The 27,256-nt window shown below is 38.5% G+C and overlaps 1 long non-coding RNA gene across 1 annotated transcript; it reads left to right on the top strand.

Annotated features, from left to right (window-relative positions):
- Positions 1 to 1,269: 1,269 nt before the first annotated feature.
- On the top strand, positions 1,270 to 23,826 carry LOC123365428. Its single transcript, XR_006577576.1, has 3 exons — positions 1,270 to 1,354; positions 3,922 to 4,157; positions 23,708 to 23,826. It is a non-coding gene; the product is annotated as an uncharacterized LOC123365428 (long non-coding RNA).
- The last annotated feature ends 3,430 nt before the right edge of the window (positions 23,827 to 27,256 follow it).

Here is a 27,256-nt window from a genome sequence, read left to right as displayed (position 1 = left end):
TAATAGGTAGGTTTAATGTTAATGAGTACTATAAGAGACAGTTTATCAAGGCTACTCCTTTTATAGCAGGAGAGCTTGAATTACCACCAAAAGGGTATTGTTAGGTTACAGGGTAACAAAACTAGACTTCAATCTGTTGGCAGTGGACTGATCACCCATTGAAACCCCATTCCATCTATATATGTGAATATCATTGTAGTACTGGGGTCAATGGTAATTGTATGCCTGTTTGCTTAATTCATCAATTTTCTCTTAAAATTTGGTTCTATCATTTAAAGTGTCATCCAGTAAAATAAATTGTCTGTAACCAGACTAGAGGCTTGAACCTGAAAACTAGGTTTGGTTTACTGCATTCTTCTTCTTCTTCTTCCTCTTATTCACTCCCAGTGGAGCATAAGGCGTCAACCATTCTCCTCCATTCATTTCGTTCTTGAGCGAGGCAGCAAATTTCATCCCACTTCATTCCCATGCCTTTCATTTCCTCTTCAATGGTCCTTCACCACGTCCCCAATGGTCTACCTCTCCTCCCTCTTCCTTGTGGTGTCCATCATAGGGCAATATGAGGGTGTTTATCAGCACCCATTCTCAACAAATGCCCCAACCATCTCCATCTTCATTGTTTGGCTTCATCCACTATGTTGTTAATGTTACTGCATTCTTAGCTTTAACCAATTAACATTAATTGTGAATAATTAAAATTCAAGCTTACATGTGTTTTACTCTACATCTTAACTGCATATAAAAACATACTTGTATGTCTCAGTTGAAAAGAACTCTTATAGACCATGATGGAAATCTGTTAGTCTGAAATGCATTTCATTGTAATTCTTGAAATACACACTTCTTGGCTGGAATCTTTTTGTGGGACCTGATCCAGCTTCCATTAAATCAGTGGAAATCTGCCTATTGACTTCCATTATGTCCAGGGAAGATTCAGTATTTCAGACTATGACTAAAGTCTCATGTTGGGGGCATGATGAAACAAGTAGTTTTCACTGCTGTCAATATTCAGAGGGACTTCATGATATAGAAACAGCTGCAATTCCCTCTTGGGTGTACTGTAAGAACTTGAAGATTAAATAATTTCATTCTTTTCTATCGTTGTTAATGTTGGTCACTGATAAAGCTAGAATATCTTTTAAAAGGCTGGAAAAGATAGTCAAAGAAGTTCTGCAGGAGGACCACTGGGTTGGGTCTGTGAGGTAAGAATGTCCAAAGGCTTCAGTGTTCTAGAACATAGTTAAATTGAAATTCAACTTGTTGTTAAGGGTAGATTTAAAACCATATACAGAGCTGGCTATTCTGGAAGATGAGAGTAGCCTGAGAATTTAAGTCCTTAACTACTTCTTTTGTGGTTTGTTTTCTTGTTAAATAATGGTCACTGCTAATGTTATGGCCAGGGACTGTCCCTTTACAAGTTTGTACAGTATCTAGCATATTGGGAGGCCTTGATTGGGGTCTCAGGCTGCTAATGTAGCACCAACAGATTCTGGGCCATTCTTGAAAAGGGTAAAGCCCCTCCTGCAGGATGCTATGTCCTCGACTCCAAATGAGTCACTCATGTTTTCTCTCTCTCTCCTCCCTTCTCCCCACCCCGCCCCACAATGGAGCAGTCATTTGGCCAGAGAATGAGTAAGAATGACTCTGTAGCCCACTGGTTAGGGCACCCACCTGGGAGGTAGAGAGTAGTAGATTGGGCTTGGGGTCTCATTCTAGAGTCTACCTCTAATCTGGTACATGATCTTCAGATAGTTGCTACCTCTGTTTACTCTCCCAGCCTTTGGCTGTCTTGTCTAGTGTTTCTCACTCTGTTTGCACAGAGGAGCCCTGAACTTGGTTGGGACCTTTAGATCCCACTAGGCCATACCACAGTACAAATAAATAGTGATTGTAATATAGGGAGATAACAAATATGTAACTTCACAATGTCATTTTTCAATCAAAAAGATCAGGAGTACTTGTGGTATCTTAGAGACTAACAAATTTATTTGAGCATAAGCTTTCGTGTGCTATAGCCCACTTCATCAGATGCATAGAATGGAACATATAGTAAGAAATATATATACAGAGAACATGAAAAGGTGGAAGTAGTCATACCAACTGTAAGAGGCTAATTAATTAAGATGAGGTATTATCATCAGGAGAAAAAAAAACTTTTGTAGTGATAATCAAGATGCCCATTTTAGACAGTTGATAAGAAGGTGTGAGGATACTTAACATGGGGCAATAGATTCAATATGTGTAATGACCCAGCCACTCCCAGTCTCTATTCAAACCCAAGTTAATGGTATCTAGTTTGCATATCAATTCAAGCTCAGCAGTTTCTCGTTGGAGTCTATTTTGAAGCTTCTCTGTTGCAAAATTGCCACCTTTAAGTCTGTTACTGAGTGACCAGAGAGGTTGAAGTGTTCTCCTACTGGTTTTTGAATGTTATGATTCCTGATGTCAGATTTGTATCCATCTATTCTTTTGCGTAGAGACTGTCCGGTTTGGCCAATGTACATGGCAGAGGGGCATTGCTGGCACATGATGGCCTATATCACATTGGTAGATGTGCAGGTGAACGAGCCCCTGATGGCATGGCTAATGTGATTAGGTCCTATGATGGTGTCATTTGAATAAATATGTGTACAGAGTTGGCATCAGGCTTTGTTGCAAGGATAGGTTCCTGGGTTAGTGTTTTTGTTGTGTGGTTGTCGGTGAGTATTTGCCTCAGGTTGGGGGGCTGTCTGTAAGCGAGGACTGGTCTGTCTCCCAAGATCTGTGAGACTGAGGGTTCATCTTTCAGGATAGGTTGTAGATCTTTGGTGATGCGCTGGAGAGGTTTTAGTGGAGGGCTGAAGGTGACGGCTAGTGACGTTCTGTTATTTTCTTTGTTGGGCCTGTCCTGTAGAAGGTGACTTCTGGGTACTCTTCTGGTGCTGTCAATCTGTTTTTTCACTTCAGCAGGTGGGTATTGTAGTTTTAAGAATGCTTGCTAGATATCTTGTAGGTGTTTGTCTCTGTCTGAGGGATTGGAGCAAATGCGGTTGTATCTTAGAGTTTGGCTGTAGACAATGGATCATGTGGTGTGTCCTGGATGGAAGCTGGAGGCATGTAGGTAAGGATTGCGGTCAGTAGGTTTCTGGTCTAGGGTGGTGTTTATGTGACCATCGCTTATTAGCACAGTAATGTCCAGGAAATGGAAACTTTTCAATCAGTTTCACTCAACTTAATTAAAAAGTGGGTAGAGAAAAAATAACTGTCAGTAAAAGTGTCACACAACATAAACAGGTCTAAAAACAGAACACAAAATATTGCATTCCCAAACCAACGACTGCCTGACCAATTCAATTGCCTGAATTTAAAGTTCTTCATGATCTGAAAAAATGAGTTGTTTATATAGGGACAAGGGTAGAGATGACTCATATAAAAATATTGAATAGAAACCTTGTAATATCTTCATCTGTATACCTTGGCATATTGGCATACAGTTAGTTTTTACTTATTGTGGTTGGCAGTGGTTGTAAATTGGCAGGCTAGTCTACCAAGTTTTGTGTAATTTTATCTGTTTGCATCATAATATTGAATGATGGCATATTTACCTTTTTTTCTGCCAAATTTTAAATTTCCAGATTTGCTTGGCTCTAGCAACTGGGAAGTACTCCAAGGAAATAGATCAGATATACTCATTTTACCTGAAGCTCTTAGAATGACTTAGTCACGTAATAAAGAAAAAACAAAAGCTGAATACAGTAGGTCTTCAGTGATTTCTGAGTTTATCCAGCTGTTTATATAAATGTTCTCATTAGCCTTTAGTCGTAGAAAAAGATTTGAAAACATGATCATGGATCTGAGTTTTACTGAATTTCAATTCCAAAGCAGCCTATTTTTAAGATATACCCAAGAAGTTCTTCTGACATAGATGTTCTGCTCTTCTAGGTCATCATCATCATCTAGGAAAGAGTTTGATCAGCAGATTTTAAGGCAATCCCCATCTACTTTGTGTTACCTCATGTAATCCATGTTTCATGATGGTAGAACTCCTTGTTTGAAAGCCTAGAAAAAGAACAGACTGAGAAAAGTGTTAAGGACTAATGGTGAGAATCAGAAGAAGGCTTATGAACCACTTAGGCCCTCAAGAGTAGGGCCTCGGCACAGAAGAGGATTTCACCTAGGTAAACAATTTTATGGTGGTTTTGTAAATGTTCACATAGTAAATTAAAGTGTGTGCATTGGGTTAATGGTAGTGGTGGTAGTGAAGGTCCAACACTAAATTCAACTTACAATATTACATGGTCTTAGTATAAATCGTACTCAATGTGCCCCAATAAGGAGTAGGCACGCAGGAAATGCAGGTGTCACAAGTGAAACCTTAAAAAAAAAAAGTGACCTCACTTTTTCTGCTTTTTTTATAAATGTTTAGAACCAAATGTTTCTCTTTGAGGATAGGAGCAGGGGAAGGAGAAAGACAGTGAGGGAGAAATTATGAGCTTTGGGGACTTAAAAGGGGGGAAAAAAACCTGCCTTCCCTTTCTGTAACTTGCTTCCTCTTCCTTTGTTCCTGTTCTGAGGCTTGATTCTCTGCTTACTGAAACCATTGGAGAAGCTCCCATTAACTTTAATGGAGCAGGATTAGGGCCATGAAGAGAAAAATTTGGGACTTAGTTTCTCTTTCTCTTCTCTTCCATTCCACTTTTAAATGTTTTTCTTTTTAAACCATCTTTCTTTGCCCTATTGTCAGGGCTTAAGAGGTACATAAGTGGTGCCCAGGCATTGTACAGTACCTTAGCATAGGGTTGAATTTCATTCTCTGAGGTGTGTGTGTGAGAGAGATAGCTTATAATGAAGGGCCAGCGCCTTCTTTTGCCTTTACCTGCAGAGTGATCCTTTCTTGCTCACTTGTTTAATCACATGTGACAACAGGACAGGAAATTGCATGGATGTTTCTGCCTTTCCCATCAGTTGCTCTGATTTAACAGTTCAATTCTCATAGCTCTTGTATCCGATCTTCAGCAATTGATTAAAATAGATAAACAGGTAGCACCTAGCTGAATGATAACTGATAGTAACTTAAAAGTATCTCAAGCATATAAAACCAAGGATGAAAGGCTGGCCCTATTGAAGTAAAAGACAAAACTCCCATCATTTCCATGGGGCTGGAATTTCACTCCTAGGATGGAGAGAAATTGTTTATGGTGGCACAAGGAGAAATAAGTAATTTGATGAAATTAAGAAGGAATCAGTTCCTATCAGTAAGATGTATTACACTGTGGAACAGTCTCTCAAAGGAAGTAGTGGAAGCCCTATTGTTTTTGACATTTTAAACGAGGCTAGAACAAAGCACTAGAAGATGTAGTAAGAAGCCTACCCTATTACAGGTATGGATTAGATGACATAATGAGTCTAGCTCATATCCAATTTCTATACATGCACAGAGCTCCAACTGCTGCTAACCTATTCTGTTTTCTTCTTTATCAACTGGTCCCAGCTACGTAAGTTAGGGCTAGATACAAAACCCACTGAAGGCAAAGGAAAGACTTCCATTGACTTCACTGGGCTTTGGATCAGGCTCACAATGAATAATGCATTCAATTTCCCTCAGTGGCTGGTCTGTGGTAACCTTTTTCTGACTCTCATGAACCTAATGGTGTTTCTAGAGGGTGATGGGGATTTCAGCCTCTGTGGGAACTGTGACACACCCTCATAAATCATCATTGCCTTGACTTTCCCCTACTACTTTAATTTCTGCTCTTCTGTGAGCTATACTGTGAGTAAAACGTATAACCTCAGATACCCCCATTCCCTTTTATTTTGCACAACCAAAGGGGAGGGAACCATACAATTTTTCTAAGTACCTTGCTTGTAAAAGTGGCTTGTACAAAAATTGGGGGGGGAAGGAGTTTGTGAACATTCATGAAATTTGGATGTGATTCTCCTTTGACTTGTACTAATTTTCAGCTGTGTAACTCCACTGAATTCAGTATAGTTATAATGATTTACTTTGGTAGAGGAGGCAAATAAAGCCCCTTTAATCCATATTCATAAAGGTTTTGAATATTAACACTTTCATCACCAAACCTCACAATAAAAATTCAAAAAGCAGATTTGTTCAACAGTTAAACATTGAAAATGCATGAAAATTTTGTAATATTGAAGCTGTTTTACAGAAACAAATGTCTATAATGTGTCATATTTTTGGAAAAACATTATACAAGCTAGCTTAGTGTACCTGACTATAAGGATAGGACACATGCGCCTGTACAAAAACATGTTTTTAACTCTCCAGGAGGCCACCCATGCTGGATTAATGTAGGCAGTATTGAAAATAAAGCTGCCTTGTTCCTAACCTAATCTACACCAAGCTGGACCATAAATTTACCTCTAGCTGCAGAATTGCATTAGCTTTACTATTTGCTATCTCCTCTCCACACACCCTCCCCTGCTTTCTTGTTCCCTTTGAATATTTTAACCTTTTTGTTTGTTTTGTTTTTTGGGTTCATATTGAAAATACCTGACTGATAATAACATAACCTAGCTCTGGATGATTTACATCAAGAAAGTGGAACATGAAAGAAACTATACAATTGATAAATTTGCTTTCTAATGTGTTCTTACATAACTAACTAGCTATATTAGAGGCAAATAACAGCAATATAAGGAACCATTTTATCTCATGATATTCTACTTTCATGCACATACATCAAAGAAAAAAATAGAATTGCATTTCAGATGATTGCTGGCTAGTACAATAGCAGTCCCCTTCTCATAAGGGGAAATAGTTTGAATTTTGGGGTCCTCCAGAAAAACATTTCAGTTTGAAAGGTCCTAATTTACAGTTGACTAGGGAGTCATGAACTTTTTTATTCTAATAACCCTTCCCCCCCTCCACAATGTTGTGTAACATGGAATATGCTTTGTAATTCCTCTGACACACTCACAGTTTCATGAGTCCAGAATAAAACATTCACAGAAATCCCTGTGAACTAGACCGCTTCGTGATAGAAAATGCTGAGTTTAGGTTAAACTTCTATTAGAGGTGAACATTACACTTGTCAAAGACTCGCTACATTCAGCCTTGGACCAGTGCCAGAAAATACTGTGGGACCAAGGGGCTACCGACTGTTTTAATCCCCTCATTTCTGGAGAGGTTGGGGAAGGGTGCAGGAGGAGGATTTGAGGGCTTCAGTGTGCCAAACATTCGAGTTCCCCCCCCCCCCATATCAAGGTGGTGGGGGACTCTAATGGCTCTCAAATCATAGGGGCTCTGTGAATGTGTTATATCAATTGATATCTGGGCTTCTTGGCTTCTAAGTGCTACTAACTGTATTTCTAGTCCTCCCTGGTTATAAAATATCAAACCTTACTTATCAGAATAATGTGGGTTTTCTTGTAAGAAAAAGTAGCATTTGACCTTCCAGAACTAAAAGTAAAAGCTCTCATGGATTACCAAAAACTTTCTGGTCCAATTACATTTTTTCTAAACACTAATACCAGACTAGTCACTTGAAACAAACCAAAAATAATTCTGCCCTTTGCCATTCAGTTTTAAAATGATCGTTAATCCCACACATAAAAGTATATTTTCTTTGTAGTCTCTGATAACTTTGTAGAGTAGAGTAGTATTAAAATAAAAAGCCTGTTTCAGGTTCATTGTGTTATTTCATTGAAAGCAATTTGGAAGTCTGGTAAGGTCCTAGTTATACATTTTTCACCCATTCTTTGGCCTTCAAGCATCCCCAGAGTTCAGAATTACTCCAGTTTTGCTAAGTATGACCTGCTACTTACCAATGTATTATGAAAACACCAGGAAATCTGAAACAGTGAGGTGGTAGAACAATCCACTATAACAAGGATGTTTCATTCTTTAAAAAATGGTATTTCAAAAGTAAACATAAATGTTGAAGAAAATAATCAGAATATTCTTAATAAATTAATTCACACTGATGTGTCCCCTCTCATTAGCAGTATGGAGGCCAGTATATCCGAACCAGTCCCATCTGCTTCATACTCCTCTCACTGATTTCACTCGACGGGCACTCGCATGCCTTCAGTTCTATTAAACATTTTCATCATTTTCATTCAACATTTTCATCAATGATTTTGAAGTAAATGTAAGATCACTGCTGATAAAAAAAAATTGCAAATGAAACAAAGATTGGTGGAGTGGTAAATAATGATAAGGACAGAGCTATCATACCCTGGCTCTGGATATACCTGGATCACTTGACTAAGCTGGAACCATCCAAACTAAATGTGTTTTAATACAGCCAAATGCAAAGTTACACGTCTAGGAGCAAGGAATGCAGGACATAGTCCCCCATTTTTAGGTACCTGGGAAGCAGCGACTGAAAAAAATGTAGGGATGATAGTGGACAAGCAACTTAAGATGGGCTTCCACTGTGATGCTGTGGCAAAAAGGGCTAATGTGATGCTTGGATGTATAAACGGGGGATCTACAAGTAGTCATAGGGAGGGGATTTTTACCCTGTATGCAGCATTGGAGGTGAGACCTTTACTGGAATACCGTATATGGTTCTGATGTCCACATTTTAGAAAGGATGTTGAAAAACTGAAGAGGGTGCAGAAAAGAGCCAGAGTTATTTGAGGGCTGGAGAAAATACCTCCCTGTGAGAGACTGAAAGAGCTCAATCTGTTAGGCTGATCACAAAAAATAAATAAATAAATACATAAATAAATTAAAAAAAATTGAGAGGTGACTTTGTTTTGTGTCTGATTGGGGAAGAAATGCCAGGTACTAAAGATCTCTCTAATCTTGTGGAGAAAGGCCTAATGAGAATCAACAGCAGGGAGCTGAACCCAGATAAATTCAAATTAGAAATAAGGGCTGATTTGTAATGCTGAGGGTGACTAACCATTGGAACAAACTACCAAAGGAAGTGATGGATTCCCCATTTCTTTATGTCCTCAGATCAAAACTGGATGCCTTTCTGGAAGATTATGCTTTTAGTCAGACCCCTATATTGATCCCAGATCCTTCTGTGAGTGGGTAAAATGTAGATTAGATGCTCTAATGATTCCTTCTGGCATTAAACTATATAAATTTATTAACTTGCAGGGGTTGGACCAGTCCCATCCTCACCAAAAAACTGCCTCTTACTACACCACCTATCTGAAACATTACTGGTGGGACTTAGCCCTGATTAATCCCTATTGCTCAGAGACCAATCCTGCCAGGCATTGAATGTGTCAGTGGGAAATGAGCATGCTCAGCACATTTCTTAAAAAATCTTAGCACTTTACAAATATGAGTTCTTTAACTGTATTACTGGTTATTATAGGACCACACTTCGTAAATGCAGAGGTAAAGCTTTGTATGAAGAAAATATACGTGAACTCTCACTGCATGTGCAAACTGAATAATTTTCTGCACAATAATTACTTGAGTAACTGACCAATATTTTTGCAAGTAATCCTCAGCTTCTCACTAAATATTTGGCCAATTAAATGCAATATATAGTCTATTCTTGTGCAGTTATTCCTATGGTGAATTCTATGCTTTCTTTACTGAAAATTAGGTCTGGCATGGATACATTCTAGACAAAGGGTTGGAATGGGGGTGGGGGAAGGAAGGAAGAAATTATAGAGTAACTAATACTTTAAAAATCTGCACAAGTCTTGAATTTTTTAGAACCGCACTCAGAAAATGTGTTTGGTGTGTTCCTTCTGTTGAGTGCTGCAAAGGTGCTTCAGCCACCAATAACCACATAAATGTCAGAAAATAAATAGCAAGTCAAAACTAATTAATAAGCTTTGGAAAGAAATAGTGGGTGGGGGCACTATTGTGGTGTTAACAATTTTTCTACTAGGATATATATATTCCCTCTCCATATTGGTACACAATAAAAATTCCATGTTCACCCTACTTGTGAAAACTGATATTTCCCTTATACAGTGAAACCCGTGCTACCTGACATGTTCCCAAGGGTTTTAAATTCCATTTGAGGAATATATTATTTTGACCTATTGTAGCAATACACACAGTTCTGTATGTAGAGAATAATTTCCTACCATTACCATGTTCCACCTTAAATGAATACTGTAAAAACTGTCCATTTATGAGCTTTGCAGGACTGATTTTTGGATTTTGTCTTTTAACAAACCATCAAATGGTTCACTTTAAATAATCACTTATTTGTTATTATTACACCAAGGCCTGCAGTGCTTATTCTAACTTTACTGAGGGAAAATTCTGATAACAGTGGGAGTTTTGCCTGAGCAGGGACTAAACAGAGAGACAAGGCAAACACAGACAAGACATAGGACTACATTTCATACACAGCACAGTGTGAAGACTCTTAGTGAGGAGTAGAGGGTTACGAGATTGACTAGAAGAATTGCTACTCATTTAAGGAAGGATCTGAAGGAAGAAAGAGAGGTGGTTTGAATAAAGAGTTGAGGAGTGTTCTAGTGTTTGTATGAGGGCTAGCTCAGTGGTTTGAGCATTGGTCTCCTAAACCCAGGGTTGTAAATTCAATCCTTGAGGTTCTGAGGCAAAAATCTGTCTGGTGATTAGTCCTGCTTTGAGCGGGGGTTGGACTAGATGACCTCCTGAGGTCCCTTCCATCCTTGATATTCTATAATTTATTATGTGAGAAGGTAGCACTCATATGATGCCTTAATGATAGAGAGAAGGAGGGAGGCTGCAAGTAGAAGACAAGGACCTGTAAAATGAAAGGTTTAGAAAGAACACAGGAAACAAAGGAGTCAGTAGGAATACATGAATGCAGTTGTAGGTAAGGACATGCTTTCTAGTGGCTTGTGGTCATGAGAACTTCTGACAGTGGCAATTCATAATAATGATGAAAGGCATTGGGTAACTTTATAGCTTGGTAGTTAGGGTGCTCACCTAATTCAAGTCCCTGCTCCAATTACTATTTAATTCAACAAAGTAGAACAGCATCAACAGAAGCAATTGAGACCTATTCCAAATACCACATGGCACTCACTCTCCTACAACGTGGGAAACTCAAGTTCAAATCCCTTCTCCACATTAGGTAGAGGGAAGTATCTAAACCCAAGGCTCCCACATCCCAACTGTGTGCCATAAGCTAAAGGTTACAAGAGGGAGTCGTTCTCCTCCACTTCTACCTGGAAAAATCCATTTTCAGTCAAATGAACCATTTTATTTGACCTGCAATGGATTTTTGGCATTCACTATTTTTTTTCACAATTTTTGGATTTGGTTTGATATGAACAGACTTTTTTTTTAATTGCATTTGCCAGTGCCCCAAAAACATCAGTTATTCACCCAGCTCTAACATAATGATATTACCAATCAGGGTAGAGCTATCCTGACCTACCAACCCAAAGCCATTCACTTTTCACAGACACTCAGGATGATCAGCTTTAGATCAGTGTTTCGCTTCTCTAATAGACATGGACAGTACTTGCTGTGTCCATGGGTTTGCACCTTCCCATTACTGCTGCACTTTCTGCAAAGAACATTCTATACGGCCCATCTGGAAAGCTACTCCCTGACAGTCCTAGGGCACAGGTCAGATGACCATTGTCTTAACTCCCCTTGGTCTAATTATTCCTGCCTGTTCCTCTTCATCCCACTTCTCCCGCATCCTTCTCCTCGGTTGTAGGGTAAAGCTAGGTTGTGGAGAACGCAATGTATCAGGAGTACCTTGTCTCTCTTTTCAGGGGCCTATCTTAATAAGCTACAAGTATGGTTTAGGCGCTTGAATCTCATCCTGGTGGTTATGAGGTCATTGTTCCATTTGTGCTATACCTATGTTCATCACTCTGTAGTGACTGCAGTAGTTCCCTAATTAAGTATAGCGGAATACTGCAGGTATTTAGAGTGGTGAATGAGGCTTCGCCTTCTAATGGTGTCTATTCTATTGTCCTGTGTACATACATTAATGTTGGTGTAAAAAGTACACATTCCTTCTGGGGGCTTTTTCTTCTGCCTGTTTTTAATGATTTGAAGTGTTTATCTCTGTCTGTGTGTATAATTTGATATTAAGCAAGGATTGCAATACACTATTAGTGTGATTACTATATTAGGAAGTTATGAATGGGATATTTATTGTCAGTGTGGAACACTGTACATTCCTACATGCCTAATTTGCTGGAAAATATTTGGTACAAGCAAAAAATTCTGCTTGTTCATGTAGCTGGAACGTAAGTAGTATATTTGAAATATAAGTCTAGACATTTTTGCAAACTGCTAAAGAAATGTACAAGTGAAAATATTGTCTTTGGAATGTGTAGGGCCTTTGATTGCAGCTAATCTGAAAACTGTCTTGGGGAACAAAGTTGCAATCTGTAATAACAGATACTAATTTAATTTTTAACCCATTCTAGAAGTAGTGTTTTGCTTTGGTACAAATTTAAAAATTTTAATGAGGAAGGAAATGTTTTTCACATAAGTTTAAAAAACTTTCCCTGTTTCAATTGGCACTTAGGACACCTTTTTTAGTGCTAGCCAGATTCTGTTTCCCCACCATGTTCCAATTCTTTCTTTCTTTCTTTTTTAAAGCTCAAAACCTTGAATTTAAAAATAAGAAAACCCAGATCAAAATTTTAAATCTTCCATCACTGGATCTGGGCATTTTGGATCATGATATAAAGAACTTAGTAAATCCCAATGCTATTGTGGAGATCAACAACATCCCCACTAACTTTCATTGGCATATATATATATTTGCGGCTGACTTGAAACAGGCAGCATTTCTATTTCTCGGAAGCCAGACTGGAAAATACAGGTTGCTAATTTTATGGCAGCTAATAATAAGGTAACACAAATTTTCCAAGTTCAGGATCTAAGGTGTTTTGGCCCTTGGCCTTCTGTGTTTGAAAATTAGCTTTGCCCAGCAACATTTTTATATATATATAAAAGTCCATTTTGAGATGACTGTATCTTTTCATTAATAAGTAAATACTATTAAAAGAATGCTTATATAGCTGCCTCCAAAATGGAAACAAATAGCCCTTTTAATGGACGGTCCTCTTTTGAAAGCAACTTATGCAAAACTGGCTAGCATGCTATTGACAGTGGTACCTATTGCTGACTAAGTTTGTGTCTGCTCTACCTAACTATATATGGAGGCTGGTAGCTGTTTGGATGTTTGCATGGTGATCCACAATCTTTGACATTTGTATGCCAAAACAAACAAACAAAATACCCCCCCTCCCGGAAAAGTTTAGGCTTTTGCATGATTTATAGACTCTTCACAAGAAGACTCTGGGTCAAATTCTGCTCTTAATTCCACCCCTGTTGTGGAGCTACAGTAGAGTTCCTCCTAAATTGCATGATTGCATTGCCATACTTCTTGCAGGGCAAGTTCTGCATACAACAGGGTTGTTCTGGTGCTGCTGGAAGAGCCACAGGACTCCTGTAGAGTACTAGATACTGAAGACTTAAGTGCTTTACTGCTCTTTTGCAACCTGATCCTGGCTACACCAAGCTTAGACTAAAGCAGAGGCTAGGCACAATTTTGTATGCATGTATGTGCAGTCATTTCTGAGCTATAAATCCTGCATTGGTAGTAAAGGTAGCCAAACTCCTGGGTTTACCTTGCACTGGGCCCTTTGTTTCTAGAGCTCAAACTAGTATCAGCCAAGCACTGGTAAAATTGAGACAGAGCTTCTTTTTTTTGTGTTACAGCTACTGGAGAGTAGAAACCTGAAGAGAACTGGCCCTCTTATTGTGTTTGGTTCAGAAGTGCAGATTTTTATTTTTTTTTCAAACAGTGGAAGAGACTTGGGGAGGAGTGCAATTCTGACATAAAGGAAGGTTGCATTTAAAAAGTATACCCTTTAGAGAGGCAATTTACGGAGAGGAAAAGTCCCTAGATGCCTTTGAGACAAAATTAAAAGGTTAAAAATGTGATTATGGGACACTTACAGAAGATATAATTGCAAATCAAATAATGGGTAACTGTAGCTCAACCCAGTTAAGACAATGATTACTAGCAGAACAACTTCACTTTTTCCAGATTGCAAGGGCTAGAGTTTTATGAGCACCAAGTCTCATGAATCGAAAAGAAGGTGATCTCAATGAATGCTTTAAAAAGGAATGTGGGTCAGCAGTCAAAAGCTCAAGGGTATAATAAGGTTCAGTGTGATCTGTCTATCCCACGATGACAGAATTGTTACAAATACGGCTTAAAAGGCATGCAAGTCAAAATTGCACAAAGGCAATTTTGTAATGCCATTGGAAAGACAGGGCAGTTTGCAATGGTTTGCAGAAAAACTGGTGAAAAGCAAAAGAAAATTCAGAGCCAGAGAATTGGGAGAGGAAGAAGAAAAGTAAATTGATATGATGTGATAGTGGAGTCAAATGACAAAAAACCCATTCATATTAGAGGGATGCTCTGGTATAAAATGTTTCAAGAACATTGTGTCTTATAGATCAGTGAGGCTGTAATACAGACAAGCAATCACAGGATACCATAAAGGTGCCAAAAATTGCAGCTGAGATCTCGCACAGAAGAAATGTGTACACATGTAAGCCTTACAACCCGAAGCTCTAGAGCAGAAGGAGCTCTTGGCTTTCATCTGTTGGTAAATAGGGGGAAAGAATGGCCAAAGAGTTGCTTCATCTACCTAAACTGTTTTTCCAGAACTCCAGATGGATAGACGCTCTAGAAGGGAAGGAGCCCTCTGCCTCCATCTTTTGGTGAACAGGAGAAAGTATTGCCACCGAGGAGGCTTCATTTGCATACGTTTGTACCCAGAATTCCCTCAGTGACATTTTGGGAGTCACCCATAACTGTTTTACAAACTCAGAATTGGTTTGATAGTGCAATTAAACTGAAAGGGGGCGGGGAAAATGGAAGCACTTTGTGGTAAAGACTTTGCTCAAAGGTCCTGTATGCTACTGTTTCCCCTCCACTGAGGAGCCTATGGCATTTGGAGGACTCTTTGATGGGATGCAAAGCAAAGAAGGCTTTTTCTAAAGATGCTGAGGGTGGTCTAGTGAGGGTCCTCATACTAAATCTCCTAAATAAAACTGAAATCAGTATAGCTGGATTAGGTAGTGGAGCATCAGGACAGAACCACATACCACTTCCCAAGAACTGGACACAAGCCTGCCTGATTGCACCTCAGGACTCGGAGACTGTGCTACCCACTGACACTGAAGTGAGAGCGGGGTTTAGCAAATGGGGAAGGGGAAAGTGATGTGGTAAAGTAACATTTCCCTAATGGAGGTCCCAGAAATTCTGGGTAGGGGCTCAATCCAATGGTGCTTCATTATTTTCAGAGAGACCCCTATCTACTTAAACCTTGCCCTTGTCATTGCTGACAACACCTGGCAGTTGTATATAAAAAGCCTATGCTAGGGGAATTTCAAACAAATAACAGGCTTTGGAAACAAAGATATTCCATGTGAGGCACATTTCCTTGTACTGCAAAGGAAAATAATAGCTTTTCTGGGACAGGAAACAGCAGTGCAAAAGAGAGTTCTTCAAAGTAGGGAAAGTTGAAAATTAAAGTAGGAAACTCAAGAGCTATAATTTAAATTCCTCTATGAGTTATTTGAGGGATTAGCAACACTACAAGACGTTCCTTTTGAAATCCATGTGGGTTCCAGTATAAAACTAGTAACACAGAGCATATGCAGGATTCCTTGCAGGATAAAGAAACTGTAGAAAACAAATGGACTGACTTGAGGAGAGAGTTTCCCTGGAACCAATGAAGAGATTAAAATACTAGCTAGTCCTAGAAGGGTCAGAGAGCAGTTGTACATTATGAGCATTTGTACATTAGGCTAATGAAGCAATAATCTGGGAGTGACACCTGATTCCTACATTTTAAGACTTCCTTCCAAATGTGAATGCAATAATTGTTTTTAGTAGATTTAATTTAAAATGGCATTTTCACCAGATTGACCCATCACCCCCATCCAAGGCAATTCCTATATTTGTGTTCCCTAAGTGCTTGTACAGGTGCAAATGCCTGATGTTCGAAAAATCTTCTACTCCAGAAGTGTTCCATCATGTCATACAGCAGGTTTAACATGGAAGGGACTTGGATTATATCTGTTGATATCAGAGTGAAACAGAGATTGAAAAGAGCAAGATATCCCTGCTTACAGAAGGAGCTAGAGTGTATCAAAGACAGAGGAATGAGATAACCAGGAATGAGAATATCATGGGACTTACATAACCATTCACAACTATGCAACACTGCTTTAGTTAAATTTTGAATAAACTTAATCTTAGTGGGTTTTTACCTTGCATCCAATTTACCCTTGTGTAAACGACTACATGTAGAGCATTGCAATGGAAAATCTGCACTTAGTTTTCTAATGACACTTAGAGTAATGCTTATAAAGTGTTTTGAGATCTATATTGGATAAAAGATGCTACAGAGGTCCATAGAAGATGATGACGATGAAAATTTCCTTTGAAAAAACAATCCTTCAGATTAAGGGGTGGGAGGGGGATATTTTGCAAACTGTCAAAGTTTGCACCATTGAAAACTTGAAAAAAAAATCTAGAAGGTTCAAAAAATCCAAAAGAACAGCAAGTTGCCCCTTGTCTAGTCTTCCCAGCTCCTCCAGGCTCAGAATGATGTCATAATGAGAGAATCCCCAAGCCACTGGAAACTTGCCTGGCTTCATTACATACTTGACAGCTTACACAGGTTCACTAAATTTTGGAAAATCTTTTCAAGTGAAAGTGGGCCTGAGCAAACCTGGGGTGATCTGCGATTTCACAAAGAAACTAGGTGAAAGAAGTGGATTTGAATGAGTTGGACTGTGTTCCCACTTAAAACTCAAAATAAAATCCCAGCAGATATGGTTCCATGTGAATCAAAACCAAAAAAAACTACTGAAAACTGAAGCTACCCTATTTTGCAGAATTTTCTTCCAGGCATTGTAGTCTTGTAGTTTCTATGCTGATATACCTACTGTAAAGCATCTGATAGGGACACAAAAGTAAGCATACAAATTAGCTTAAACTATGGAGTACCACAGTTGACTCTGAAAATGCAGAGTGGGCACCATTAAAAAGCCAGACATTTGCAGCTTTTTGACTGCTAAATATTCTTTGATGTTTCCCATTCTGAGAATAAAGAATATCATAAATACCAGGGTAGGTGAAATTTTCATAGTGCAGCATAGCTATTGTGTAATGCTATCCATTGTACAGTACTTTAGTTAACAAAATTATTTTTTTTCAAAGTGGAAGACCATAATTTGTCAGATTCTTTCATGTAACATTTTGTATGATGTGATTTTAAACCAATGTGCCAAAAAATGCATATAAAACTGTCCGTCTTGTATATTTTTGGATTATTGTTTCATCATGTCATGGAAAATGAGGGAAGTAGAACAACCTGGAGTTTCCCCTTGTATTCTAGATGTAAATAACTAAGCTTCTGCCATTTAAGTACTATTCAAAAACCATCTGAATGTAAGTTTCTCTCCAATATAGCAATTTAAATTCAGATAGTTTCCCATTTGACATCAATGGGTTGCTCGGGATGAATGTAGGAGCCGAATTTGGCCCATTCGTTCTCGTGACTATGTTTGTAAGTTCTCCTAGTAATTTTGTCTCTCCACTCATAGGTGAGTAATCTGAAGAAAACAAATGGTCTTGTTACTCCCTCAGCAGTCCCCCTTCCTGTTCCCAGTTGTCAGATACCCTTTGCCAGTATTGCAAGTTCCAATTCATGGGATCAGAATTTTGTTCTACTTATGGCCCAGCAAGTTTTGCACTTGTGCTGATCTCTGCTAGAGTACTGTAGTCCTGCATTACTGGTTTGCAAGTAAAATAGAAGAGCAGCTGTGACAGAGCTGAGATCTCCATGTTTGTGTCCTTTCCCTCTGTAGAAGTAGCAGAAATAACAAAATTGTTTAACAATCATAAAATCCCAAATGCAATGTGGTCTTTTATAATGGCTGTTTCCCCAAATAATCCTAGGCAGGCACAAAGTTTAAAGTCTCACTACACTCCCATCATCTGCAGTCAGGAAGGCTTAATTCTCTCATTCCTAATAATGTTCCATTCTCACCTGACTTTACACATCAGACAATCTTAGCTGAACATCAGGTTGCTAGCTGGATGATTAATACAGATGTCATGGAAATTGTTTTAGACTCAATTCATTTATTTGAAGAAAATGCAAGATTAATACACATATACTTGTTCAATAATGTTGTCATAGGTCTCACCCCCACTTGGAGCTGTTGGGTTCCAATGTGGGGACCTGCCTTGGTTTCCCTCTAAACTAAAATCCTAATTTAGATCTAGTAAAAGCTGCCACCACCCAATCAGGTACGTGGATTGGGACACAGTCCTTCCCCAAAATCCTTGGGGATCCCAAGAGCCCCAAATCCACGGAGTTCTTACACCCAGGAGAAATAAACCATTCCCCCCTGCTTCCTCCCCCCTCCCTTTTCCTAGGAGAGACACCGGGATCTAACTACAGAGGGATACCTCCCTCCTCCTCTTTCCCTGAGAATCCACCCAAGGAAAGACCAACCAAGTCCTTAATAGAAAAGAATTTATTAAGAATAAAAAAGAAAGTCACTGTCTCTGTCCCCAAGATGGAACAATATACAGGGTCTAAACTTATCAATCTCTGGAGAGAATTCCCCCTCCCTTCTTTCTCAGTAAAAGCAATACAGTACAGACTTAAAGAAATTCTATAGCAAAACACAGAATTGCAAATACAGAAATAAAAGTATAAGAATACTAGTTCCTTGCTAATACTCACTAGCTTGAATAGAAGAATTTATTGCAGAAACCTGGGAGGACTTGATTAAGTTGTCTGGACTCTCTTAATTCCCAAGAGAGACTCTCCAAAAAACAAAGAACAGAAAAAAAAAAACTTCCCTCCACACGGATTTGAAAATAATCTTGTCCCTCATTGGTCCTCTGGTCAGGTGTCCACAGGTACTGCTTGTTAACCCTTTACAGGTAGACAAAAACCTTAACCCTTAACTAACTGTTTATGACAAATGTCTTTAAAGACTTTGGGTAAATTGTATTTAAAAAGATACATTCATTCTAGATGTAAATCTGTTGGCTTCAGTGGAGTTACACACAGGATACATTTTGACCTTTTTGTTTCTTAAGCAAAGTTAACAAATTCCTTTTACTAATGAATATTTAAAGCTTTCACTCTTCTAACTCTACAAGTTCTTCTGTGGAAGAAAGCTTAAGGATAAAGTTTGGATAATGGAAAACCTCAACCTTCCTTCCACTTGAAGTCAGCAAGATTAAAAATCAGTAATAACATGATCCACTTATTCTTAAAGCAACTGGACAATCTTGTGTTCATTGATAACTAAGATTTATTATTCAGGAATATCAATATCATATCCTTACATTTTTGCAAAAAAATTCAGCAGAAAATTGTAATATTTACATGCTTTTTCATTAATTGATTAATATGTTAAGAAGTAAGAACACAGAGTCAACTTTTCAACATGTATACAGAACAATTTCTCCCAGAAGCCATCCTTTCTAAGGACCTGTTCCTGGTAGATGCTGAGTGCCCTCAATTCCCAGCCAGTCCAGTAAAAGAGGTGATTGGAACCACATGGTCTTAAATGTTCAGTGCTGTGAAGTGATGCTCAGGAGAAATCAGTGGGCACTATTTTTTGAGAATAAAACTCAGTGACACCAGGAAGGAGGTGCATATCCCAGAAGAGGTCATACTGAAGAACAATAGAAGGATTCCAGTCCCATCCTGCACAGCACCCAGTCTCTACCTCCAGCTGTCTCCTATGATCTGCTGTATAGCAATCAGACATGGAGCTGAGTTCTGGTATTCGTAGGAGGTGAACATTGCTTGCATGGCTTCCTGAAATCCTGCCTTTCCCAGTGCAGTGGAATCATGCTGGTTTCTACTCCCAAGAGATTATCAGCAACTGCAAAGGAATGGGCATATTTGCATCTACATGTATTTATTTTTTTCAGAACCTTAATTTGTCTATATTCAGTTACCCCTACCAAGGAAACTGCAAGAGATATTATTTTCCTAGAACATTAATTTATTTATTTATAGAGTGGCTATTGCAGTAGCAGTTATACACAACATATCCTTTCTCATTCTAAATACTCTGGTAGATAATACTGCTTCTAAAGTTAAATTCAGTAGCACTATGTGAAATTTACCATGTAATTTATGTATGTAGTATAAACATTGTCACTGGAACATAGCAAGCTTCACAATTTCCAGTAGGAAACTTAAGCTGGGCAATTGGCAAGAATTTTATATCATCCCAACACCACCCTGCAAAGAATGTCTTACAACTGACTTGTCTTTCTATCTACTTACTTAAAGCTTTTATTTTCAGAACAATTAAAGCAAAGAAAATAGTTGTCATCAGCCTGCTCGGTGGATAAACTTTAATAGTCCATCAAAACCATAAGTTTAGGAGATATGTAATTGCCATTTTCAATGAAAAACCATGGCAAGCCAGTGTTGATATATGTATGCCATCTGAAAAAGTGAATTGTTTAGTTGGATAAAATACTCTAAAGTAGCAAATGTACAAACATCAACACAGTCGTCATACGAAATAATAATAGAAGTAATGATGTCTTCATTGTTTGAATTACAGTAGCACTGTACAAACCATTGATGTCAAATAGGAGTCTTTCTATTGACTTCAGTGGCTTTGGATCAAGCCCTTAGTAAACAGAATTGGCAATCAAATTTGTCTAATCATGTCTCCTGTAGTGAATGGGTCATGACTGTCTAAACTGTACTTTAGATGGCATATTCAGTGATGAAAGAGCAATGATAATATGAAGGAAAAGCTAAGCAAAAATTTAAGAGACTAGATTGCTTATTTGTTTTTGTCAACCCAAAAATATAGTTTAGAAATAAAACAAAATGAAATATGCTGTGCAGCTGAAGAACACCTGCTAACTTTCCAAATAAGGTCTACATCCAGGGAGGGGAGGGGGATATAAGGACTATTTTAGGTGCTGCAAAAATATGTTTTGACATTTTAATTAAGGAAGCAATGTTTAAATTAAAGTTGCAATAAAGAATAACATTACAGAATGCCCAAAAATGCTGGAGGACAGAAAGATCAGTATAGAAACTTGTTTCATGACAAATAAACCACTGGACCTTTCCAGTAACACACTAATACGTACTGTAATGTTTAGCACACAAAATCCATCTAGTTTCTTTACAGTTGAGGTCAACTAAATTCAACATATTTCGGTATTTTATTTCATTTGTGCCTGCCCCATTTTATCCATTTGCTTTCATGCCCACGCTTTCATCAAATCATTCTGTTCTTTTTGGTTTGAGTTATTGGCAGGTACAAATCACCTTGACATTTTAAAAATGCGGAAAGTCTGGAGCAAGCTATGTCACCTTAGTCTTTCCTCTGTAATTGTGTCCTTACTTAACCAGCTGCTGGAAGGTAACAGTAGCTGCTGAGGAAGAATGGAACCATCTTTTCAGTACTGGTGTTTGTATACACAGAGGTTTGGAATATTCATATCCTAGAAGGATAATTAAAATGGTGATATAGTTCGAGGCTAGACCATTGTGGGAAGATACTCATTCTGGCTGCTATCTGGCCAATCAGCTGAACCGCACTGGGACACAAGATGGTGAGTGGGGATGAGAAATCTGCTGGGGGCAGGGGCAGGAGGAAGTGAGACAAATGAGCTAGTATAGGAATGGAAAGATGGCTGAGCTTTTAACCTGACTTGGCAGACTTTTCTCCTTTATTGGGTAAACTGTTGGATGATCAGAGCAGTCCCACTTTGGAGTATGCAAATCAGAGCTTGGAAGTGCTCTAGACATCAAGGAGAGTCAAGCAGAGCCAGGGACGTAAAGGATGAACCAGGAGAAGTTACTGTAGGTGACTTAGTCTTATTGCAATACAATTATGTTCAGCTTTTTATGTGTTTCTGTGTCTGTATATTCCTCCCATCACTCCCTTCTGGTTGGAGGGCAAGATAAACAAAGATTATTAAAGTTGCCTAGGACCTGAATTGACTGTTAAAACTTATCCAGGATTGACTGCTGCAACACAGCAAGCTATTTCTTCTGCTTTCCCCACAAGAGCTTTGTAGCAGAGGCTGCAACAGCCAGAGCCCCAATTCTAAGAGAAGAGATATGATGGTTATATCTATGGACATTTTTCTCAAAGATCCAGTTCTAAACATTAGGTCAGATTCTGCTGTCATTTAGATCAGTGCAATTCCTCCTTAATAGCCTTCTAAAAGACTAAACCCTAATTTTGTTCTTTTTTTCCTTTTATTTTTGCTGCCCTATATTGAAATGTCTCCAAACTGGACACTGTACTCCAGACATGAAACACTGTATGCCTCTGGCAAAAGCTTTTCTTTTCCAAACCCTTGACGGGTACTTTGGGGCCTCATATTTCGGAGACTTGGCAACTACTAGGGCCTTAAGCAAATACAACACCTCATGTAGAAAGTAACATTGACTGTCATGCTTCAGGTGCTTGCATACACTTTTCCCCCATAGATCCTAACTTCTAAGAAGAGAATAAGGGCCAGATCCTCAGCTGGTGTCAACTGATATAGTTCCGCTGACATTAATAGACCTAAGCCAGTTGACATCAGCTGAGGATCTAACCCTATATGTTTTGATTTGTATTTTAGGCATATGTCGTATGAGATATTGGTGCAGTCCTGAATGCCAGCAGCCTTACTGCCTGTACGGTATTGTGTTGTACATATTCCTTTTATTCTTAGATTTTTTATTTGAAGAGGTAATTTCAGAACTAGTCATCCTGGAGAGGAATTATCAATTTTTGCTGAGACGCCCACAAATTCCGTTTCTGTCACTGCTTTCCATCACAGCAGGATGACCAGCAGGAATACCACAGACTTTTCAGCACTAATTGTCTCAAGAGCAGGATTGCTGGATGGCTTAATCCTGTTTTCTGTAGCCATCTTTTGTGATTAAGAAAATTCTATTCTTCACTGTTATGTGGAGTGTGATTGATGTGTACATTTATAATTGCATTGATTCAGTACTGCTTCTTTAATCGATTTTTTTGTTTCATTTTATTGTTTGAATAACTTCTTGGAATTTTTATTTATTTGGTGCTCTAGTTCCACCACAAGCTTGTATTGTACTAGCAGTTAACATGAATAGAGATCGATGGATATGTCAAGCTTTATTGGGGCAAATAGTAAATGTACATTTCACTACGTTATCCAACAATTGATAAAAATTAATATTAAAATATGGCAAACTCTTAGTGTCCTCTGTCAAATGTGAATTTCTTCTTACAAAACCATGAGCCAATATTAATTACTCTGTATTTTCACAAATCTAAATCTGTGCTTTCGTAAAACCTGACTCCTTGACAAACAGTGAGACATTTGGACTGTGGGGCTTATTGGATCCAAAGGACTGAGTTTTGGAGGGTAGCTGGCATTTAGCTAGAGTAATTTACATTAGACATAAAGCAAAATTGTATGCACAATAAATCATCTTGCAGGAAAACTCACAGATAATGCAAGAAATCTGTGTGTTGGGGAGGGAACTCTACCTGCAGGGTTTCTAATTAAAATAGCACTTCAGATCTCAGGAAGCTTCAAAAGCCGACACGGCTCTAATGTAGAGTACATTTATATTCTTTGAATGTGTACTTCTTCCTGGCACATTCTGAAGGTGCACAACCACTATGGAGAAGCCTGTGGCTGTTTTCATCCTGCCCTGCTCTCTCTCTCTCTCTCTCTCTCTCTGGAGATGTATTACATACATGCTTTTGTTCCTGTGCTTGTAGTGATGAAGACAGGGAGGAAAGAAGCGGAAGGAGAAGGAAGATGTTAAGATCGCCAGCTGTGCGGAACTGCTGCAAAATGTTTTTAGGAAGGTGAACGATTTCACTAGGGCCAATGAAACCCATTTAACTAACAGTGTAAGGCCACTTTGAACCGAGTGGTAGAGGATTTACTTTAATGCATGGAGCAACTTAGTTGCTTTACGATGTAAAGTGCTTCAGTCTCTTATATTTAGGGGACAGGAAAGTTGTGTATTAACTGTTTTTATTGATTTATGATGTTGAGTGGAACATAAATGTGGAAAATAATGTTCTTTGATGGTTCAGGTGTTTCTCAAGAACCTACTGCTGTTGCTCTATATTGCCAGGGGACTTGGTAAAACAAGGCAAAACTGTACTGCTGGTGTGTGCTATCTATAACTTATATATCTGTGAAGTTATCAAAGTAGGGTATCCAGTTGTGAATGACTCACTCATTTACAACTAGGGATACAGGTAATCCCAGGAAGCAGTGGAGGAGAGGTTTGGTGCTATTATAATACTTCATGTAGGACCATGGTCAGCATATATTACCAGGTGCAAAAAAGTATCACATGCAGTCAAAGACCCTTTAAGGCCTATGATCTTTGGAAACTCTCCCTGTCTGTACCCCTGGCAGTCTGGCCAAAATTGCAGTTAAAATGGGGAAGTCACTATGTATTTTACCTCATAGTTGTCCTGTTGGCATCCCTGCAAAGCTAAACACGAAAGGTTAGATTTGACACAGAATGAAAACCTGGGCAAGGGATAAGAATGAGTAAGAACATCTCCCCTCACCACCCCTACCCCCCGCCACCTTGCCCATACATAGGCTAGCCACACCTGAGGTTTAGAGATAGGAATTAATAAAGCGCCTCTCTAGTTTACTTCTCCATGGAGCAGTTGGGTAGGGAATAGATGAAGCCATGGAGCCCTACTACACATTGACCAAATTTGCTGAGCCAGTGTGGGGGATGGGGGGAGGAGAGAAGAAGGGCAAGTTAGTAATTTTACTGCTGGTGTAAAACACCCTAAATTACTACCTCTCCAGAGCAAGGAGAAATCTGGAAAGGCATGTCTCCACCATGGAGCAATTTATGCAGCACCCCTTGCTCAAAGTTGTGCCTAAAGTCACAAGGTGGCCTAAAACTAATAAAATAATGAAGCGAATACTGATTGTTTACCTAGAGAAGAAATGCCGGAGATATTCACTCTGTGGATTGTGACCCAGGTCCCAGCATCAGAAAACAGATTGCTCATGCATACAGTGGTGGGATTTTTATTCAACACCTGCATTTCATTGGTGTGCTCTCTTTCCTGAAAGAAAGTAAGAGTATGTTTACGTAAACTAATTATTTTATTAATGTATTTTATATTTGGGGATATAGATTGGAAGAAAAATAATTGAGCCAGTCATAGCATATTATATAAGGATCATGGCTGAAAGCATAACAAAGGCGCCACTGAAACAAAAATAATAATAAAATCCCAGACTGAATTATAAACAGCATCTCATTTCCCTAGTGGTGCAATAGCATAACTCTAGCCCCCTAACAAAGCAAGAGGAGGAGCCACTACACAAACTCTTGTTTATAAATCTCACCATTTAATACTGGTCATGGAAAACAATTATTTGAAACATACATTAAAATTCAGAAGAAAGTGTTGCTAAATCCCTGGATTTAAATTAAAAAGCCTGCTCCATTTTGAAGCATCTAAAAAAATGTGCAGAAGGTTCAGAGTGTAGAGCACTCTGGTTTGAACTTGTGCCATAAAACATTTTCTCTATCGTTTCTCTTTAAAATCAGTTTATTTTTAAACCACACTTGCATTAACCAAACTGCAACTGAAGATAGCTTGTATTATTGAAGCAAGAGTCACACAGGATCATCTGCATTTGGATTTGCAGTTATATGAATTATGAAAGGAGCATTAATAAAAAGGAAAACATGCTGTCCTCTGTGAGTTCAATTGCTGGAATTCTACCAGGGTTTATACTTAGAAACTACCTATTACATGCTAAGAAAATAAAAAGTTGAACAGGAAGAGTAGTAAGGCCAAGATATTAATGTCAGTCTCCTGATACTAGTAGCCCACTGAGAGAGACAGTGTGGTCTAGAGGAATAAGTATGGGACTAGGAGCCAGGAACACTTAAATTCTAATCCCAGATCTATCACCTACTTGCTGTGTGTCCCTTGGGTAAATTATTCAATCTCTTTCTTTCCCAGTTTCCACATGTATAAAATAGGGGTAATAATTAGAGTCCTGGGATATACTGTGACCTCACTTCTGGGGTTGGATTCAAGGTCACTGTGGTATTGAATCCTGGACATTTAAAAATCAGTATTTTTCTTGAAGTAAATAAAATTATTTAAAATCTGATCATTGGTGGACAAAACATTTCAAACACACACATATATAAAATAAATAAAATTGGGGGGGGGGTTGGTTTTCCATTGAGAAACTGGAAAATTTGAACAAAATGAAAAATTTTTGCAAAAGTTTTGTTTGAAAAATAGGCCATTTCATGGTTGGTAAAAAAAATGATGAAAAATTTCAGAGCAGGTGTATGTGTCACTACAGTGGGGCCTGTATATGCTGTTCATTCATAGGAGTGGTGAGGTTCCTAGGGGGCCCCGGATCCCTGGTTGAGAACCTCTGTTCTACATCAGCAGTACCATTTGTCATTTATGCAGCTTCATCATAAGGTTACAGATTGGATCATTCTGTTTTATTTTCCTGTTTTCACATAAAATCAGAAGCATTTAGTGTACATCAATATCTAGAAATACAATATTCTTTGTGCTTCTTCAAAGTACGTTTCCCCCCATTGAATCTTGACCTGTCAGTCATGCATCAGACATACTTCCTACCTTTTGAGTGCCAAAATCCACTGCTTTGATATTTTTTGGCTTGTGGTCATTGCTCACAAACAGAATTCCTACATTAAATAAATGGTCAATATTTATGTTATAAGGTTTCCTACATTCATCCCAGAAAGGTAGAACAGCACAGGGGGTTAACTATCAAAGCCCTTAATTAAATATCAAACCTTTCCAGAACCCTATGTAGCCATCCCTTGCACACCTCTAAATATAACACTTGATTTGGCATCAAAATCATCACAATGTTCCAGTTTCAATACTTCTAAACTTCTCTGTCCACTCAAATATCCAAGAAGTGCTGATCTATGACATATCCATCAGCAATACCTCTTGAGTGAGAATTAAATATATTGCTGAAGAAAACATATCTGCAATCTGGTATATCTTTCTGCACAGTAGCTCATGTTGCTTTTGTTCTGTAAACCTTCTTTTAAAAATCACCATCATAAAGCCAAAGTATGCAAACAAACTTGCTTTTAAAGGACGTTGTTGGCTGGTAATTTCGGGCTATTATCCCTTACTTGAAGATTTCTGCAAAGTGTCAAAAGAGCATGAAAATGAATGAATGTGTTACCCAATTCTGGCATTCATAAAGTGGTTTTAGTTTATGCAAATGGGCCCCAGCTATGTTGCAGCTGGAAAGATGTG

Source organism: Mauremys mutica, chromosome 2, assembly GCF_020497125.1.
Source record: "Mauremys mutica isolate MM-2020 ecotype Southern chromosome 2, ASM2049712v1, whole genome shotgun sequence".
Taxonomy (NCBI): Eukaryota; Metazoa; Chordata; order Testudines; family Geoemydidae; genus Mauremys; species Mauremys mutica.
This window is presented reverse-complemented; position numbering and strand designations above follow the sequence as displayed.